Source organism: Notamacropus eugenii, chromosome X (assembly GCF_028372415.1).
Source record: "Notamacropus eugenii isolate mMacEug1 chromosome X, mMacEug1.pri_v2, whole genome shotgun sequence".
Taxonomy (NCBI): Eukaryota; Metazoa; Chordata; class Mammalia; order Diprotodontia; family Macropodidae; genus Notamacropus; species Notamacropus eugenii.
In genome coordinates, this window is record NC_092879.1 from 17,628,185 (window position 1) to 17,648,162 (window position 19,978).

General features: G+C 39.1%; 1 pseudogene; it reads right to left on the bottom strand.

The window, feature by feature from the left end:
- Positions 1-15,210: 15,210 nt before the first annotated feature.
- Positions 15,211-19,277, bottom strand: LOC140515566 (fizzy-related protein homolog pseudogene; annotated as a pseudogene).
- Between the last annotated feature and the right edge of the window lie 701 nt (positions 19,278-19,978).

The window sequence follows — 19,978 nt, forward strand, 5'->3', positions numbered from 1 at the left end:
TGTACATAAAGCTACTTGGGGAGTTCCTAACTCAGGTAGGGCAGCTAAAGCTTTTCCTCAGGATGGGTAGTAAATTTAGAAGGGGCTGAGAATTTGTAGAACTTCCCTGAAGTGAGAATGAGCTTTTGTCTTATACTTCCCTGTCCTCGAGGCAGCCTCCTGGATAGTGGCTGCACAAGAGTCTTCTGAAATCTGTGAATTCTTCCATCTTGATTCACTGGTTAGAATACCAGAAATAAAAAGTTTAAATGTATTAAATCATTTTTGATTTCCCTTTTCTGTTAACTTTTTTTATGCTCCTCTTGAGTTTTGTATTTGGAAGTCAGATTTTTTGTTCAGCTTTTATCTTTTCATCAAGAATGCTTGAAAGTCCTCCATTTCATTGAATGTCCATTTTCCCCCTGAAGGGTTATACTCAATTTTACTGGGTAGGTGATTCTCGGTTGTAATCCTAGCTCCTTTGCCCTCCAAAATATCATATTCAAAGCCCTCTTATCCTTTAATGTAGAAGCTGCTAAATCTTGCCTTACTCTAACTGTGGCTCCACTATACTTAAATTGTTTCTTTCTGGTTGCTTGCAAGATGTTCTCTTTTACCTGGTTTCTCTGGAAGTTGGTTATAACATTCCTGGGAATAATTATTTTGGCATTTTCCTGGAGGTGATTGGTGGGCTCTTTGGATTTCTCTTTCATCTTTTGTCCCAAAATATCAGGGCAGCTTTCCTGGATAATTTCTTGAGAGGCGCTGTCCAGGATCTTATTTTTGATCATGGCTTTCAGCTAGTCATCCAATATTTTCAAAATTCACTCTCCTGGACCTACTTTCCAGGTCATTTGATCTTCCAGTGACATGTCACATTGTCTTATATTTAATCATTCTTTTGGTTTTGTTTTATTGTTTCTTGATTTATCATAAAATCATTACCTTCCATTTGCTCACTTCCCATATTGAAGACATTATTTTCTTCTGTGAACTTTTGTGTCTCCTTTCCATTTGGTCAATTTTCCTTTTGAAACCCTTTTTCTTCAGTAAATTTTTGTGTCCCTTTTTCTGTTTTACACTCAGCTAGCTGGGGTCACGAAAAGAGTTCAGACCCTGAAATCAGAAAGATTCATTTTCCTGAGTTCAAATTTGGCCTCAGACACTTACTACTTGTGTCACCTTGTGCAAGTCACTTAAGTCACTTAAGGCAAACAGTCTTACTTTCTCACCTGTAAATTGAATTGGGGAAGGAAATAGTAAATCACTCCTGTACCTTGGACAAGAAAGCCCCAAATCAGGTCAGAAATGATCAGGCACAACTGAAAGAACCCCAAAACAGCCACAACAAAGATAAAAGTTTAATTTTCTTCCTTTTTTTAAGAAAAATATCAAACCAATATTAACAAGAGCCAAAATAAATTAATTAATTTTGGTATGTCATCTCATTGTTATCATTATCTTAAATGAAATTATTGATCTGTTTCTCACCTTATTTATTAATATTAATTTGTTTAGTTTGTAATTGATTTTTAATATAGGTTTTCATTGCAATTCAGTGAATATAATTTTTAATGTTTACAGTGTAAATAATATTTGTGCTTTTTAGTATTTGTTGTGAGGATTTCATGCCCTTATACATTGTGAATTTTTCTGAAGTTATCCTATGTAGCTCAGAAAAGGGTGCACTCCTTTCTATTCCCATTCAGTTTTTTTTCCCAGAACACTCTCCCATCTAACTTTTCCAAAATTATATTCACCTTCTTAATTTCTTTCTTGTGTGTTTAATGGTAGATTTATCTAATTTTGAGAGAGAAAGTTGATGCCTCCCACTTGCATAATTTGACTGTCTATTTCCTCCTATATCTCAGTTAACATTTCCTTTAAGATTTTGGATTCTATGCCATTTGATTCATACAAGTTTAGCATTAGTACTAGTTCATTGCCTATGGTTCCCTTGAGTGAAATGCTATTTCCCTGCTAATCTCTTTTAAAGATGGCTTTTGCTTTATCTGAGATCACTATCACTTCTCCTGTTTTTTTCATCAGCTGAAGCATAATAATCCCTTATTTTAATTATTTTCCTTCTCTGTGTGTCTCTGTTTCAAGCATGTTTCTTGTGAACAACATATTGTCGCATTCTTGTTTCTAATCCCTTCCGCTATCTGCTTCCGTGTTTAGGACTAATTCATCCCATTTATATTCAAAGTTATAACTATTATCGGTGTTTATTTTCCTCCATCTTATTTTTCCCGTTTGTCCTTATCCCTCTCTCCTCTTCCCCTGTCCCTGCTCAAAAGTTTGTTTTGCTTTATACCATTACTTCCCTTAATCTGCCCTGACTTTTGTTAGCCTCTCCATCTTTACTTTTTCCTTTCCCTCTGTGCTTTTCTGTTAAGCTACATAAATCTCACCAACCAACTGAATGTCATTCTTTGAGTCAGTTATGATGAGAGTAAAGTTCAAGGATTACTCACCATCCCTGCTCATATTCCTGTCCATTTTTAGAGAAAAAATTCTCATCTGGTTGCTTCCTCAAGATTTGTTATTTCATTTAATTAGGAAACATTAACAATATATTTTTAATGTTATCACTTTATCTATTTCTAAATTTTGGAGGATATCATTCCTATTGCATAATCTGACCACAAATACAGACTGGAATTCAAAGAGAACTCATATTTACATCCTACTGTAGGAATTCAGAGATGATCTAATATCAATCTATTAATGCATAGATTTTGTATTGTATTTATACAACTTGTCCTACTCAATTACTGAGATCATATCAATTTGCCATAAATGAAGTGTAGGACCATAGTCATATCAATGATATATATAATAACAGCAGGAAAACTCCCCTAGCTCTGTTTGATTTCAGCCATGCATCATGTCTGACAGTCAATTTATAGTCACATGGTATCAAAAACAAGGCTCAGGATTAAGAAAATGTGGAAATTTCCTGTTCAGAAAGGAAATGGCAGAATGGGGAAGCTGAGTCAAGGGGATCCTACCTTAGGTCATGGCAAAGTTGTCCCCAAAGCTTCTCCCAGGCACAGATATCTAACTTTAGCATATCTCAAACTGTAGCACAAGTCCTTTCTGCTATTAGTTTCATGGCAAATCAGATCATTCCTCTAAGCAAGACTCAAAACAATAGTAAATTGTGATCTCAATAGTTTTTACCTCAAATAGTAACATTTCACTAATCACAATTTAGGGCTTGAAAGTTAATAACTCCTCATGTTTCCACCACAGTTATATTTCAAGTTTTCTTTACTTATAAATTAAAACTAAGCGTATTATGGAGTTTCAAACACACAGTATGCCTGAGAGTTGACTAATATTGATGTATTCTATTCACATCCTTAAACCACTCCTATGTATTTTTGGTAATTTTTATGTGACTGCCCAAGATTTTCAAATTAAACTCATCCTATTCTAATAAAGTTATATCATCTGTTTCAAAACAAAGTATATCACACTGTTCAAATATTTGTTTTTATCACATTTTTTAAAAGTTTGATTCATAATCAAATAATCTTCCATATAAAAAAATATATTTGTCTAACAGCATTGCTGATACGATTGAAACTCAAATTAGAAATATAATGCCCCACCAAGCTTCCACAGTCTCGACCACTACACTGGTATATGTTACCTATTGGTACTGACCAGAGTTGATCTACACAGACTGGTCTGGTCATGTAGCCAGTTTGGAGTGGCGGGAGAGGTACTGCGTAAGCTCAGTGTGGAAGTCAGTTGATTGATTTTTTGGCTTTAAATTTTTAAATTTCTTTCAGAATCCAGGTGCTTTGTATCATAGAGACAGTGAAAGTTTCTTTCTCTTTGCTGCATAATTTCTCTTTCGGAGAGGAATTAGAGAAAATGTTAGCTTTTCAATCTATCATGTATATGACTATTATACATTTGAATCAATTGTCTATATATCATAAAAATGAGACATTTAGTTTATTAGAGAAACTTGCAGAGTAGATTTGTTCCCAAATTCAGAGAGTTGGCATGGTTCAATAGCTCTGTATTGCTTTCCAGAATGGCTAGGCCAGTGCACAGTTCCATTGACAGTACTGAAAAATAGCTCTTTTACTACACCACCTCCAGTATTTGAGTGTCTGTTTTTTATTTTTGTGGATTTTGGTTTTTTACCTTTATTTTCATAGTTCAAAAACATTCTTCATAGGGATATTTTAATAGAAACATAATTAGAAACAATTTCTCGAGTCACCTTGTGCAAGTCACTTGAGTCACTTAAAGCAAGTAGCCTTAGTCCCTCACATGTAAAATGACTGGGAGAAGGAAATAGTATATCACTTCTCTACCTTGGCCAAGAAAACCCCAAATCAGGTCACAAATGATCAGATACAATGGAAAGAACCCTAAAACAGCAGCAAAACAATAAGAATTTGATTTTCCTCTTCCTTGTAAAACAAATCAAATCAATGTTAATAGGAGCCAAATTAAATTAATTAATTTTGACATACTGTCCCATTGTTGTCATTCCCTTCAATGAAATTATTGATTGTTTCTGCAATCTGCTTTTTGCTTTTGTCTTCAGGATTAGATTCTTTAGTTTCTAATTGATTTTTGGTCTGTGTTTTCATTGCCATTCAGTGAATATAATTTTTAGTGCGTTATGGTCTTATAAGGAAGCTTTTTAATATTTCTGCTAAAAAGCAGAACATTTGTGGTGAGGATTTTATGCCCTGATACATTGTCAGTTTTTGTGAAGCTCCCATATACAGCTCAGAAAATTCTGTGCTCCTTTCTATTCCCATTCAGTTATTTTTTCCAGAAAAATCTCACATAAAACTTTCTTCAAATTTTATTCATCTTCTGAGTTTCTTTCTTGCTTACTTTATGGTTACATCTATCTAGTTTTGAGAGGAGTAAGTCGATGACCACCACTAGCATAGTTTCAATGTTTATTTCCTCCTATAACTCAGTTAACAATTCCTTTAATGTTTTGGATGCTATGACATTTGATTCATACATGTATAGTATTAATATTAATTTGCTTTCTATGGTACTTCTTTAGTGGAATGTCATTTCCCTACTATCTCTTTTCATAATGTCTCCTTTGGCTTTTGCTTTGTCTGGGATAATGACCACTTCCTCTGTTTTGTTTTACTGTCAGCTGAAGCATAATAGTCCCTTACTTTAATTATTTTTCTTCAAATTTTATTCAAATTTATTATCCAAATCTCCACAATCTACTAAGATGTCTTTGGCAGTTTTTTTTAACCTGACCTTTTGCTGAAAGTCCATACTTAGTGTTAGTCCTGCTTACGGTGACAACTGCTTCAGCTTTTTGGCATTTTTTTCTGGCTGCCTGCATTTTTTGGAGAGAGATACAGAGATATATAGATACATTAAATATTCCCCTTTTTCCTAATGCCATGTAAAATCAGTCTTTACATTTATTTTTCAAAATTGTGAGTTTCAAATTCTGTCCTTCCTTCCTTTCCCTGTCATGGAGCAGGCAATAATTTGATATAGGTTATACATATGCAAAACAAATTTCCATATTACTCAAGTTATGAAAGGAAACAGACAAAAAAAAGAAAAATTATAAAGTAAAAAGAAGTGTGCTTTGATCTGTATTCAGAGTCCATCAGTTAATTCTCAGCAGATGGATAATATTTTTCATCATAAGTCCTTCAGAATTTTCTTTGATCTTTGTATTGCCAAGGCCAGATAAGTCATTCAGGGTTGATCATCATGTATTATTTCTGATACTCTGTACAAAGTTTTCATGGTCCTTCTCATTTCACTTACTTCAGTTCATGTAAGTCTTTGCAGGTTTATTTTTTTTTCTGAGAGCATCCTACTTGTCATTCAATGGACATTCAATGAAACGGGATTTCCAGACTTTCCTGATGAAAAGTCCAGAGCTCAATAGAACATTTGACCTTCAAATACAAGTCTCAAGAGAGACATAAAAAGGTAAACAGGGAAGAAAAACAACTAGTTATTCAAGGTGGGTAACCTCTTTACATCCCTACAAGAGAAGATGATACATGTTAATCTTGAGAATTGCATAATTATTATGACATTTAAAGGCCATATGTATAGATAGAGCGAGTGAGTATAAATTAAATAATGTGATGATAAAAATGTGGTTTAAGGGTGTGAAGAGATTGTAAAGGGAGACGTGAAAAGGGGGAGGCGTAAAAAGTTATATTACATCACAGGAAGAGGCACAAAGACATATCACAGTAGAGAAAAAGAGGCGAGGGTGATGAGCACTGTTTGAGATTTACTCTCATCTGATTTGGTTCAAGGAGGGAACAGCAAAATCAGTTAAGTATAGAAATCTAACTAGCTGAATAGATAGTAGGAGGGGAAAAGGGGAAGAAAAGGGAGGGAAGGCTAAAAGGGAGGGAAGAAATAGTAAGGGAAAAGGGAACATAAAGGGAGGGGGGCTGATGGAAGGGAAGGAAGACTGAGGGAGCTGGTGGTCAAAAATTAAAACTCTGTTGTGGAAGGGAAGGGAGAACTAAAAGCATAAATGGGGAAATATATAAATACAAATATTTAAATAAATATTTATAATAAAATAAATAATAATAAAATAATTTTAAAAACAAATAAATACATAAATAATAAAATTAAATATTAATACCCTAAAGCCTTTCCCAAAGTCAAACAAATCATAAACACAGTTCCTTCTGGTATTCTCCCTTCCTTTGAGTCAATAATAGTGTAGGTCTGAACATGGAACCTGATTTGTCAATCAGTCCACAAGGATTTATGTTTATTTATACTTACAATGTCTCAGGCACTTTGTCGAGCTCTGGGGACACAAACAGAAAATCTAAATGGCCCCTACCCTCAAGAATCTTCTATACTAATAGGGCAGACAACATGTGCATACTTATAGGCACTGGTCTTATGTATGTATCCATACATAAGAGATACAGGGGAAACTGGGATGACCAGGAAAGGTCTCATGTAGAAGGTGGTGTTTGAACCAGTCTTATAGAAAACCAAAGGAGGTAGAGGGGAGGAGGGAGGGCATTCCTGGCATGGGGAAAGACCAGTGCAGAGGCAGAACGATGGGACATCGAATGTCCTGTTGGAGACAGGACAGGAGGAACAACCAGGAATATTGTGACTCAGCCTTAGAGGGCGTGGATGGCTAGTGTCAGAAAGGCAGGAAGGGGAGAGTTTATGAGAAGCTTTCAGTGGCAAACAGAAAAGTTTGTATTTGGTCTCAGAGGTAAGAGGGAGACACTGGAGTCTGCAAGAGTGGGGTGGGGTGCAATGAGGGAAGGAATGATATGGTCATACTTGCACTTTAGGAAAATCACTTGAGTAGCTGTGCAGATAGTGATTTAGCACGGGGACAATCGAGGCAGAGACACCACTCAGGAGGCTATTATAAAAGCCCAGGCAAGCGATACTGAGGGTACTGAGGTGGTGATGTGTGAGTGATGGTAATAAAGTGGCAGCGTGAGTGGAGAGAAGGTGGGAGACTGTGGGAAAGAAGATGTGGAGACAAGAGTCTCACCAAGGCGGGGGGAGGGGAGGAAGTGGAGGCAATGGAGTTGGATAGGTGTTTGGGGGAGTGTGGTCGAGGATCAGCTGCTTCAGGTAAGGAGTCACTCTCCAAAAGTGGGGCACATTGTGGAGCTTGTCTCAGCTGCTAATGATGTGGGATTGGGTACCAGAAAAAGACTAATGATGCTGTGGGTGTAAGATTTCAGATGTTTAATTGTTACAAGGATGGAAAGAATGAACAGTGCAGATGGTTGTAAAGGAGAACAGCATTGTTTGATGCAAAAAAATATTTCTAGAGTCCAATGTGTTGAAAAAGACACCTTCCATAGGTTATCACTTACACATTTAAAATAGTCCGTAACTGGTTTAATAACAAATATATAGATACACACATACATGTTACATTAAACTATATTAACATATAGTATAATAATGATATATAGTAATCATATATATCAGACCAAAAGCCAATTCACCACAGATAAGAGGTCCAAAGATATATCCAAAGAGCTCTTAAAAGAATTGCACAGGATAAACAACCATATGAAAGAATGTTCAAATCATAAATAATAAGAGAAATGAATATCAAAACCACTTTGAGTTTCTCACTCATACCCAGAAAACTGATGAAGATTCTGCCTGGTAAGAGCAAAAGGATAGCTTCTGCCGTCTCCATTCTATCTCTGTCTCCTGCCCACTTCCATGGCCACTCACACTACTAAGATGAGCAAGGAGTCACCAACTATGGCCCTTTAGTAACATGAATTATCATTGGGACCTAACATCTATCTTGCCTCTGTTCCCTAATGTCCATCTGGCATTACTACTTGCCCTGCTACGATACAGTCCAGCCCCGTTGGTCTTGATTTTGATTTGGCGACCACACTTGCCAACCCCCTAGGTACTGCCATATGAACTGCCAACAAGTATTTACAGATTCCTGGGCCCTTCTATCTACACTGCCATTGCTTTTACTTTTCCAATTGCAAGAGGGGTTTGTTGGGAATATAAGCTGTCTGGATCTTCTATTCCTATACACCACTTTATTGGAAAAATTTTTATTTTACTTTATATTTATTTTATTTATTTATGTATATATTTACTTTATATATTTATCAACTGTATTTTATTTATTAATAAAATCTTTGTTTTATTAACATAAACTTCACCCTTAGATTTACCCCCTGGGACAACTCTCCCTTTCTATAGCCTATAGAAACTCTGAGAGAAGAAATACCCAACTCTGACCAAAACTAACTCCAAACTGAACTCAGGAATGTCACTAATCATAGAAGGAAAACCCATGTATATTTGTCATAAGGGTTTTGTTTTTCTTTTTCAATGTAGTGCGTGAGGTGAGAGGCAGAGAGGATTTGTACATAATAAGTACAATATAAATGTGTGAGCCAATGATTCTCTGCAGAGACCTCCTGCCTCCAGTCCCACATCTCCCCGTAACTAACAAGATACCTTACATGAAGGTACTTTGCTTTTCTTGTCCAGTTCCTTTGACAACTACTCAGGGCAGAGAACCAGGGCAGGGAAACAGTTGGTTTTATTGCGGAAGAACAAACCGTTAAAAATTAAGTATACACATACATTTTACCTTGAACAAAACCTCCCTGGGCATTCAGACAAACTTCCTCAAGGACACATGTCTTGTGGGTGATGTCTGGGCCTAGAAAAGATCATCTTGGCTTCAGCAAGACATCTCAGGGCTGATTGTGTGTGTGTTTGTCCTTTGTTGCCAAGGAAGACCATATCATCAGAGAAATGATGACGTGACCTGCACTTGACTTTGTTTTGAGTGAGGGAGGGCTGTGCAGATGACCAGCCTCACCCCTCCTCCAGAGCCATCTGAATCCAGTGACCAGATATTCATCAGGATGACTGGAGATGACCCAGGATGACACAATTGAGGTTAAGTGACTTGCCCAAGGTCACACAGCTAGTGAGCGTCAAGTGTCTGAGGTGAGATTTGAACTCAGGTCCTCCTGACTCCTGCACTGGTGCTCTATTCACTGCACCACCTAGCTACTTGGCACATAGTACGTGCTTAATAAGCAAATGTTTATTGACCAACTAGATAATGTCTAATGGTCTTACTGCTCTAATTGTCCATGGTCTATGATCTAGAACAAAGTTTCTTAGGCTGAGGTCTATGAATGCTTTTCTTAATGGTATTTCAACATAATCGATTCCCTTTGTATTTTGTTTAATGTGTAACAAACACGATTCTGAGAAAGGCTCCAACCATAGACTTCCCCAGACTGCCAAAGGGGTCCAGGGCAGGACTAGAGAAGTGGCCAATGGTGAAGGAGGAGTGAGGCTGATTCCACTGGGACTCCAAGTAGGTATATGGGAGGAAATTCACTTTCTTAGCTGTTCAGCGGGTAACATTTGGTTGTGTATGTACTACTTTGTTTTTCTTTTCTTAAAATTTCTGATTTACTTTTAACATTTTTATATGAGTTCCAAATTCTCTCCCTCTAGCCCGTGCTACACCCATTGAGAAGGTAAGCAATGTGATATCAGTCATACATGTGAAATCATGCAAAATATGTTTCCACATTAGCTACGTGGCAAAAAAGCATAGAAAAATAAAGTGAAAAAAATTATACTTCAATTGGCACTCAGAATTCATTAAGGTGAATAGCATCTTCCTTCATAAATCCAAATCTTTCCATGTTTTTCTAAATCAACTGCCTCATAATTTCCTATACCACAACAATAGTCCAACACAATCACGTTCTGTCTGAGAGATTGTCTATGAAAGTTTCCCCCAATTTTCTATATCACTTCTGTTCTTGGCTACACTGGTTTTATTTATACAAGAACATTTTAATTTAAAATAATCAAAATTCTCCTTTTTTTACACATCAACAATGCTCTCACCTTATAATATACTTGAAGATCTTGCTTTACATCTTTTCTTCCCTTTCTTAAAATTCCTGACCTTTTGTTCTTCCAAATGATCTTTATTATTATTTTTTATAACTCAGTAAGAGAATTGTTTTAGTAATTTAATTGGGATGGTGTTGAATAAATAGATTAGTTAAGTAAAATTATCATTTTTAATTATATTGACTTTACCTACCCATAAACAATAAATATTACTCCAATTATATAAATGTGATTTTATTTGTATAAAAAATTAAATTTGTGTTCATATAGTTCATGTATCTCTTTTAGCTGGTATATTCTCAGGTATTTTGTATTGTCTAGTTATTGTAAATCGTCTAAAACAATATCGAATGATATTACTAACACAATTTCCCCATTTTTCTCTTTTGATTAAATCTATTTTATCTTTACCTTTGTCTGAGATCATGGATACTGCAACTGCTTTTTTGCATACTAAATTCTACACTTGTTCTTTATTTTATCTTTGTGTGTATCTCTCATTTTTATTGTGTTTTCTAAAAGCAACATACTGTTGAATTCAAATTCTTAATCTTCGATCTACTTCTGTTTTAGGGGTAAATTTATCTTGGGAATCCGTCTGGTCCTAAGGATGTTTTCTTACAGAGATCATTTATGGCTTGTTCAGTTTCTTTTTCTAAGGTAGGGTTATTTAAGTACATTCTATTTCCATTTCTGTTAAGGTAGGCAACTTATATTTTTGTAAATATTCATCCATTTCATTTGAATTGTCCCTTTGTACTTGGCACATAATTGGTGAAAATAGCTCTTAATAGTCACTTTAACTACATCTTCATTGGTGGTATATTCAATCTTTTCATTTTCCATACTGGAAATTTGGTTTTCTTTTTTCCCATTTCAATCAAATTAACCAGTAGTTTATGTATTTTATTGATTTTTCATAAAACCAGCACCTATTTTTATTTATTAATTCAATAATTGGATTTTTTAATTTTCTATTTTATTATTATTTGCTCCTTTGATTTTTGGATTTCTATTTTGTTGTTTATTGGGTATTTTTAAGTAGTTCTTTTTCTAATTTTTTTAATTGCATGCCCAGTTTATTGATCTGACCTTTAATGAAATTATTGTTTCTATGATTTGTTCTTTTCTGTAGGATTAGATTAGTTTCCAATAAATTTTTAATCTCTGCATTTATGGCCCTTTATTAAGTGTAATTTCTAATTCATCATGGTCCCCAAAGGTGCATTTAATATTCCTGCTTTTCTGCATTTATGAGGCTTTTAATGCCGTGATATGGGGTCACATTTGAGGTACAATGTATATATAGATGAAAAAAGATATATGCCTTTTCATTTCCATTCAATTTTCTCCAGAGGGCTATCATATCTAACTTTTCTACAGTTCTACTCATCCCCTTAACTTCCTTCTCATTTATTTTATGGTTAGAATTATCTAGCTCTGAAAGGGGAAAGTTGAGGTCCTTTACTAGTATAGATTCACTGTCTGTTTTCTCCTATTACATTTAATTTTTCCTATAAGCATTTGCATGCTTAATTGATTAATTAATTGATTGGAGGCTGAGATGCGATGAAGATGAACCTAAGACCCATCTAGGTCACCTAGTTCTCAAGTCAGGAGCCCCAGTCACTCTGCCATCCCCCTAATCTGTTGAATGAGTTATATCTTCATTTTCCTTGCTTTGCCAACCACCCTTCCCTCCTATTGTCAGCTTAAGAAGACCTTGAAGGGGAAAGAGCTCAGTCCAATCAAAGCAGGACATGGGCCTGGGCTAGAGGTCAGAGACCTGGACCTATGGGTTCAGTTGTCATAGCTTCTTCATTCAGATAGGTTTTATCTATCCAGGACCCCTGCTTAGAGCTCTGTTCTCTTGAGACTGTCTCTTTTTTCTGGCAAAACTGCCACCAGAGGACTAAAGTCCATCACTTAATTCTGAGGCCCTGATCCACTCTCCAGCAGGCTGCCAGACAAGCTGCTGCCATCTGGGGGCTTTGACTTGCCAGTATTATGTGGCCCTAAGTCTGGCACGTGGCACTGAGCCATCCTACTAGTGATTCCATGCCTGAGCTGGAAATGACCTTAGGACCTACATGTTAGAGGAGGAAAAGACCTTAGAAGCCAGAATAGAGAGCTAGGGGAAACCTTAGAACAGAGAGCATTGGGAAACTGAGGACCTTCAAGAACTGGGTCATTGAATGTGAGAGGCAAAAGTGCAGTGTATGTACTGTGCACACTACATACATTGGAAAAAGAAGGGGCTTTAGAACATGGAGGGTCTCAGAGATTCTTAGAACATAGGTCATCAAGGACTAAAGGAGAAAATAACAGAGTGGCCTTGTAACCCAGAATAGTGAGTTGGAATGGAGGGGCTGTTGGCCCTCATCTAATCTGACTCCCTTAGTTTACCAATGAAGAGACTGAGACCCAGAGAGGAGGAATGACCTGTTCAAAGTCACTGAGCTTGTGAGTGACAGAACCAGGAGAACTAAATGGTCTTTGATGGTGTCACATGCATTTCATCATCCTTGGCGACCACATTCAGTCATTGGGGACAGAGGTCTGAATCATCTCCCTCCATCCTCAATCTCCACCTTAGCTACTGCAATGCACCTGGCATGTCCCTAATCATCAAGTTGCCTTCCTCCAAAGATGTGCCTGCCCATCTTGGGTGACCTGCTGTCTGCAACCTCCCCTAAGCTCATCATTGAGGGGCAGGGGGGACAGCCCATGATGCTAGAGGTCTTTCTAACTTTTTCCTGACAGGACAAGGGTACCAGAGAAGCTCTGGGTCTGTCTCCCTGTCATTCCTCACCCTCACCATGTGATTGGCCCACCTGATTTACCTATCACCTACTTCCATCATGACATACTAAAAATCCCTCACTGGTTCTGGGTTGTAGCTTACAACATTGAAAAGTGGACTCCCTGAAAACAAAAGTAGACCACAAAGAAAGGAATCGCTCCATGAGGCAGCAATGAATATTAGGATCAAGTAAAATGATTGAAAAAATGGAAGAAAATGTAAGATAAATGATATTTTTAAATGACCTGGAAAAAAAGCCAAGGATAGATGGTTTAAGAACCACTGAACTCTTGAAAAGTACAATTTTAAAAAAGCTAACACACTGTATTTTAACAAATCATAAATGAAAACCATTTGGATCTGTGGAACCAGGAAGCAAAATAAATATTCCAAGAATCCATACTTCACTTCCTGAAAGAAATCCCGAAAAAGTCCTAGGGACTTCAAAGCCAAAATCCAGAGCTCCCATGCTAACAAAAAATACTCTAAGTACCAAGAAAAATACAACTGAAGTACATACCCAGGTACTACAGTGAGGATCACACAAGAAATGTAAACTTCTTCCAAAAATGACAGGAAATTTGGAATATAACGTTTCCAAAGGAAAAATATACAAGTTTATGACCAAGAATAAACTACACTCAAAGGTTGAGTATAATCATCCAGGACCTTTAACAAAATACAGGATTGTCATGCATTCCTGATGAAAAGACTAGAGCTTAGTGGAAACTCTGAAATGTAAACACAAGAGTCCCAGAGAAACTTCGAAAAGTAAATTTATTGAAGCAATTGAAGGAGCCGAATGATGATCTAGGGGCAATATTCCAACAGAAGGAAAGATATAAGGGTCCCTTTGGAAAATTAATAACTCCAAAAGGTACAGAGGAAGTGAAATAAGGAAAGAAAAAAACAGAGAACCTCTGGGGTGTGGATTGATTTTCTTCTGAGTGTTTTAAAGAGAAAACAGAGGAAGAAATCATGACGAAGAAAAGATGAAAATTGCTATTTCTCATAATTAAAATATGTGAGAATATAAAGACACAGAGAAAGGAATGGGCGAATGGGCATCAGATGAATATTATTTTGATCTGAAATAGACAAAAGACACAAGAACACGGACACACACAAGTTTGGTATGGAAATATAATGAACTCAACAGGGAAACAAGGTGTGGGTAGGAAGAGGGGTCTAACATGAAGGATAATACTGAGGAAGGAGTAGCCACAAACTAAAAGAATTTTTTGATCCAGAAGGGCCTAGTAAAAGGTGAAAAAAGGGAAAAGAATAGAACTGGAATCTAAGTGGGTACCTTAGATTTCCTCTTAAGACAAGTGAGGAATGATGGAACAAATTGTGGCATATGAATGTAATGGAATGTTATTGCACTGTAAGAAACAACAAGAGAGATTGTTTCAAAGAATCTTGGGTAGTAGGAACAGACACAGACTGAAGGGAGGAGGACCAAGAAAACAATTTATAAAAGGACAGCACTTTAAGTTATGAAAAAACTCTGAACTTAAATAATACAAAAATAGCATTTGCACACACAGAGAACACAAAAGGGATTTTATAGGTAAACCGTGGATCTCCACTTCATATTGCTTGCTGTTCATAAAGTATAGAATAATTTCTACATGTTACTTTCAAAGCCACCTTGCTCATCTCTGCTTCCTTCTGATCTGCCTTTTGATCTCTTCTGTATGTATTTCAAGATATTTCAATGGCCCACTTATATTTTTGACATTACTACTGCTAACCTCTACTCACTCTTTCAGCCCAGGGCTGATCCACCTCCTCTTGTGAAAACAGAGAAAGACAAAACCAGCATGAAGGCAAGAACGAATCTACTCAGTGGCTATGTCCAAAAACGTGTGTCTGCTCCTTGTGTCCATCACCTCCCTCTTGGGAACGTGCTTCATCCAACGTCCTCAAAAAGTGGGCTTGCTCTCACACAGATCAGAGTCCCTAACACTTTTTCTTTGAAGATAATCACACACATTCGCTTTTAAAGAATTACAACTTTTTAATATGTTCCATCCCTTTACATGAGAAACTTTTTACTTTCTTCCAGTTAGACTCTCTGCCTTGTGATTTAACATGTGAAATAAGCTTCCCCTTCTCAGGATAGGCCTGAATAAACTCCAGGGGAAGAAATGCAGTAGTCTTTCCCAAGCCACTTCAAAACTGTGTATATAACACAGTATCACAAATATACATGCAAGACAGAAAGTTTCACTACTTGTTATCCTTTAAAAGTTAAATTCAGTAAATTATGAACATGTAATTGCTTTGCAAAACTGGATACAAACATCTCCTATCCTCAAACGCATAGTCACACACACACCCCAAGATACCTTTACTAAGATCATTTCCTTGAATCTGTCCATTTCCTTGAACTAAATATGGACGAGGACTAAGGAAAGGCAAGAATTGGTTCTAACATCTGAAAAAAAAACCTCACAATATGTATTTATACACATACTTTTTCCCCCCGTACAAAGCCTGCTGGATGCCCCAGAGTATTAAGATAAACTTCCCTATGGGCCCTGCTTAGAACAGATCTCCAAGACTGGCCAAGAACTACACAAGTGAGAGGTGGACGAGAAACAGAATTCCTTCCTGCATCAAAGTGAAGACAAAAAAGGGAGACAAGCTCACACTGTAATTAGTTTCTCAGCTGTCTAGTTCAGGGGTGAGGAACCTGTGGACTTGAGACCATATGAGGCCCTCTAAGTCCTCAAGTGCGGCCCTCTGACTGAATCCAAATTTACAGAACAAATCCCCTGAATGAAAGGATTTGTTCTGTAAAACTTGGATTCAGTCAAAGGGCCATACCTGAGGACCTAGACTACCACATGTGGCCTTGAGGCTTCAGGTTTCCAACCCCTGGTCTACGAAGTTACCGTATTCTAGTGAAGAGATTGAGGACAGATACAGATTTCTTTAGTGAACGGTTTTTGTGAAAAATATTCCAAAACCTCAGGGTCTCATCTGCAGCCCCTGTAACTATGACCTGTCCATCAGGAGACACTGCCATATACAAAACTCGGGAGGAGTGTCCTGTAAGTTTGGCTACTTGGGTCAGGGAGGGGTACTTCCAGACAACAATCTGGTTTTCTGAGTAGCCATGAGTGCTGACCAACTCGTTGTCATGTCTGGACCAGGCCAGGCTGCACACTTGAGAACCGGTATCAATTTGCTGCAGGGGCTGCCCTGTCAACGTATTCCAGAATCGGATGCGGCAGTCAACTGAACCGCCACCTGACGCTAACAGGCTGTGCTGGTGGGGAGACCATGCCATGGCTTTCACAGCTGCCTTATGATAGGCATACTGCTGGAGTGGCTTTAAACTATAATTGTTCCAGACTAAAACCTTGTTGTCATTTCCCCCAGAAGCCAGCAGGCGGTGATCGGGGGACCACTTCAGCCCACACACCTCTAGCTTGTGACCCTTCAGTGAACGCTGAGAATGCACAGGGCATGCTCGGATATCTCTCTGGAGGATCCTTCTGTCTCTGCTCCCAGAAGAAATCTGGTCTCCATTCCAGGCCAATGAACTGACCCTGGCTACGTGGCCATCCAGTACAGACAATTTCCTTCCAGCATGTACATCCCAGATCTGCACCAAGCCTCTCTGTGTGCCAACTGCTAACAAGTTCCCATGTTCAGACCAGTTCACAGAGGTCACAAAATCACCTTCCCAAGAGAGATCACAGAGTTTGGTCACCTGGCAGGTGGTAGCACTCCACAGGAAAGCACGGGTGCCCAGGCCAACCGCAATGGTATTGAGATGAGACCAGTCCAGTAGGTTCAGGTAGAAGTCATCACGGAGATCAGAAATGTAGAGGATCTTAAACGGGCTTCTGGAGATGTTCCTGGTCAGGTCCTGTGCAGATGTTAGTAAGCTCTGACTTCTCTCACTGATGGGTGACAAAGCAAAAGGTGAGACTTCACAGCTGGTGTCATGGCTCCAACACTTAGGGGAGAAGGTAAAAAGATTCTTTTTGGTTGGCACAGAAAGCTGCCGTGTTTGCTGCTCTACTTTTGGATCCTGGACTTTCTGGATCCCTGCTCCCAGAAGCTCATTCTGCAACAGGGCAGAGTAGATAAGGCCACTTTTTTGGTTGTGTGTGCCAGGACCTTTGGTTGGGGGCTTCAGCTTGGGAAATTTCTCAGAGTCATCACTGCTATAGAAGTGCAGGCCCCAGTTGGCTCCAGCCCTGGAGGGAATGAAGCGGTCTCCATGTTTGCTGCCAGAGGATGCTGGAGAAGTAGGCAGTGCTACACTCCAGCTCATCTTGACCACAAGATAGCAATTCAGCTCTACTTTGTATCTCACTCTGGGCCAGATTAACAGGCAGCCTCTGACAAATTTAGCTCAGGCCCTAAACTGGCCCCAGGTATTGGGAGAGGTCAGACACTAGCGGCCTTCTGAGAGTCTTGTAGGCAGTCTTATGTAGCCAAGGCTCTTCCTATGGATGTGGATCTGTGGAGCAGATGCCTCTTGCCAGCTCAGTCCTGCGAAGAAAGGTCAAGTTAGTTTGGGAGAAAAAGTATTTGGGATATTGATATAGCAGAGAATGGGAGGCAAGGAAAGAAAGACACGTACAGGATGCAGCTTGAAAGTGGGTGTCTCAAAACAGTCAGGGGAGGAGGTAAAGACAGATGACCTCAGACTTGGGGCTTGGTTCCACAAGGACTTATGATCAAAGTCAATCTGAGGAGAAAATTCTCCCAGGAATACAGTCCTAAGGAGAAAGAGTAAGATCAGGTTAGGAAAAGCAGTGGCTGCACACATGGGAGTGGTCATGGTCAAACCCTGACTGGAGATGCCTTTCTGGGTCTGGATAGATGGAAAGGCTAAAGGAGAACAGACTCCGATAGTGATCTAGGGAGTCGAAGAGCCAATGGGCAAGCTCAGTCTAGGAGGAGATTATTCTCTGGAACACAGTGCTTGAGCAAATGTTCAGGGTAGGTGAAAAAGGAGACGCTTCTAGGGGAATATGGAATTGGGGAGAAGGTTAAGATCAGTCTCTGGGAGGAGAAAATTCTGGAGAGCTCAGGTCCAGGGAGAATGGTCCAGTTTAATCTTGGAGAAAGATGATTCAAGGGAGAATAACAGAGTCAGGACAGATAGTCACAAGTAATACTATAAATATGTAAATATTAAGGAGTTAGGGGAGAATGTGGGGCTGGGGGGCCTCAGATTTGGAGAGGCTCTGGGTGCCACCTCTGGGGAGGATGGCCAAGGTCAGTCTGACTGGACATTCCTTTGGGAACTTGGCCTTAGGGAGAATAAAAAAAGTCAGTATCTGAAATGAGATCTCCTGGGCAGTTTGGGGGAAGGGAATGATCATTTAACATAGGCCTACTATGTGCCAGACACTGGAATAAACCCTTCACAATATTATCTCATTCTGGGAGCAGATGCCTCTCAGGAGTTGGAGTCTGGATGACCCACCTCAGTCTCTGGGAGCTGATACCTCATGGGGGCTCAGATCTCTGGAGAATGGGCAGGGGCAAAACTTTTGTAGAGGAGCTGCCTCTATGGAGCTCAAGTCAAGTTCAATCTGAGAGGAAAAACGTTTGAGATACTGGTCTAGCAGGGAATAGGAAGTAAAGAAAGAAAGATACTCACAGGTGGCTGATCAAATGTTGGTGTCTCTATGAGATTGTCAGTGGAGAAGGTGAGGCTGGAGGACCTAAGACTTGGAGAGGCTCTGGGAACACACCTCTGAGAGTGGATGCACAAGGGCAGTCTGACTCCTTTGGGAGCTGAGTCCTAGGGAGAAAAAGCAAGGTCAATATCTGAAATCGGACCCCTGGGTCAGTTTGGGGGAAGGGTGTAATCATTTATTATGGGCCAACTATGTGCCAAGTGACAGAACTATGGTCTTCATTAATATTATCTCATTCTGGGTAGAGATGCTTCTCAGGAGTGGGAGTCTGGAAAGGATGACCCACCTCAGTCTCTCGGAGATACCTCTTCAGGTCTCAAATCTGGAGAGAATGTGCAAGGGCAAGGTCAATGTCTTGGAGGAGCTGCTCAAGACTTGCTCAGGGCTCAAGCCTGGTGAGAGTGGTCAAGGTCAGTCTGGGAAGAAAAGCTTTAGAGACACTGGTCTAGGAGAGAATAGGAAGTAAAGAAAGAAAGATGCTCACAGGCGGCTGACCAAATGTTGGTGTCTCTTTGAGATAAGGCAGTGGAGAAGGTGAGGCTGGAGGACCTCAGATGTGGAGAGACTCTGGGTGCACACCTATGAGGGAGGATGGCCAAGGTCAGTCTGACTGGAGATTCCTTTGGAATCTCAGTGCTAAGCAGAATATGAAATTCAGTATCTGAAAATCAGACCCCCTGGACAGCTTGGGGGAAGGGAATAATCATTTAATATAGGCCTACTATAGGCCAGTCACTGAATAAACCTTTCACAACTATTATCTCATTCTGGGTGGAGATGTCTCTCAGGAGTGGGAGTCTGGAAGGAATGACCCACCTCAGTCTCTGGGAGCTGGTACCTCATGGGGGCTCAGATCTGGGGAGAATGTGCAAGGCCAAGGTCAATTTCTTGGAAGAGCTGCTTCTAAGGAGCTCAGGTCAAGTTCTGTCTGAGAGGAAAAGCTTTTGAGACACTGGTCTAGGAGAAAATAGGAAGCAAAGAAAGAAAGATACTCACAGGTGGCTGATCAAATGTTGGTGTCTCTATGAGATAGAGGAGGTGAGGCTGGAGGACCTCAGACTTGGAGAGGCTCAGGGTGCACACCTCTGAGGGA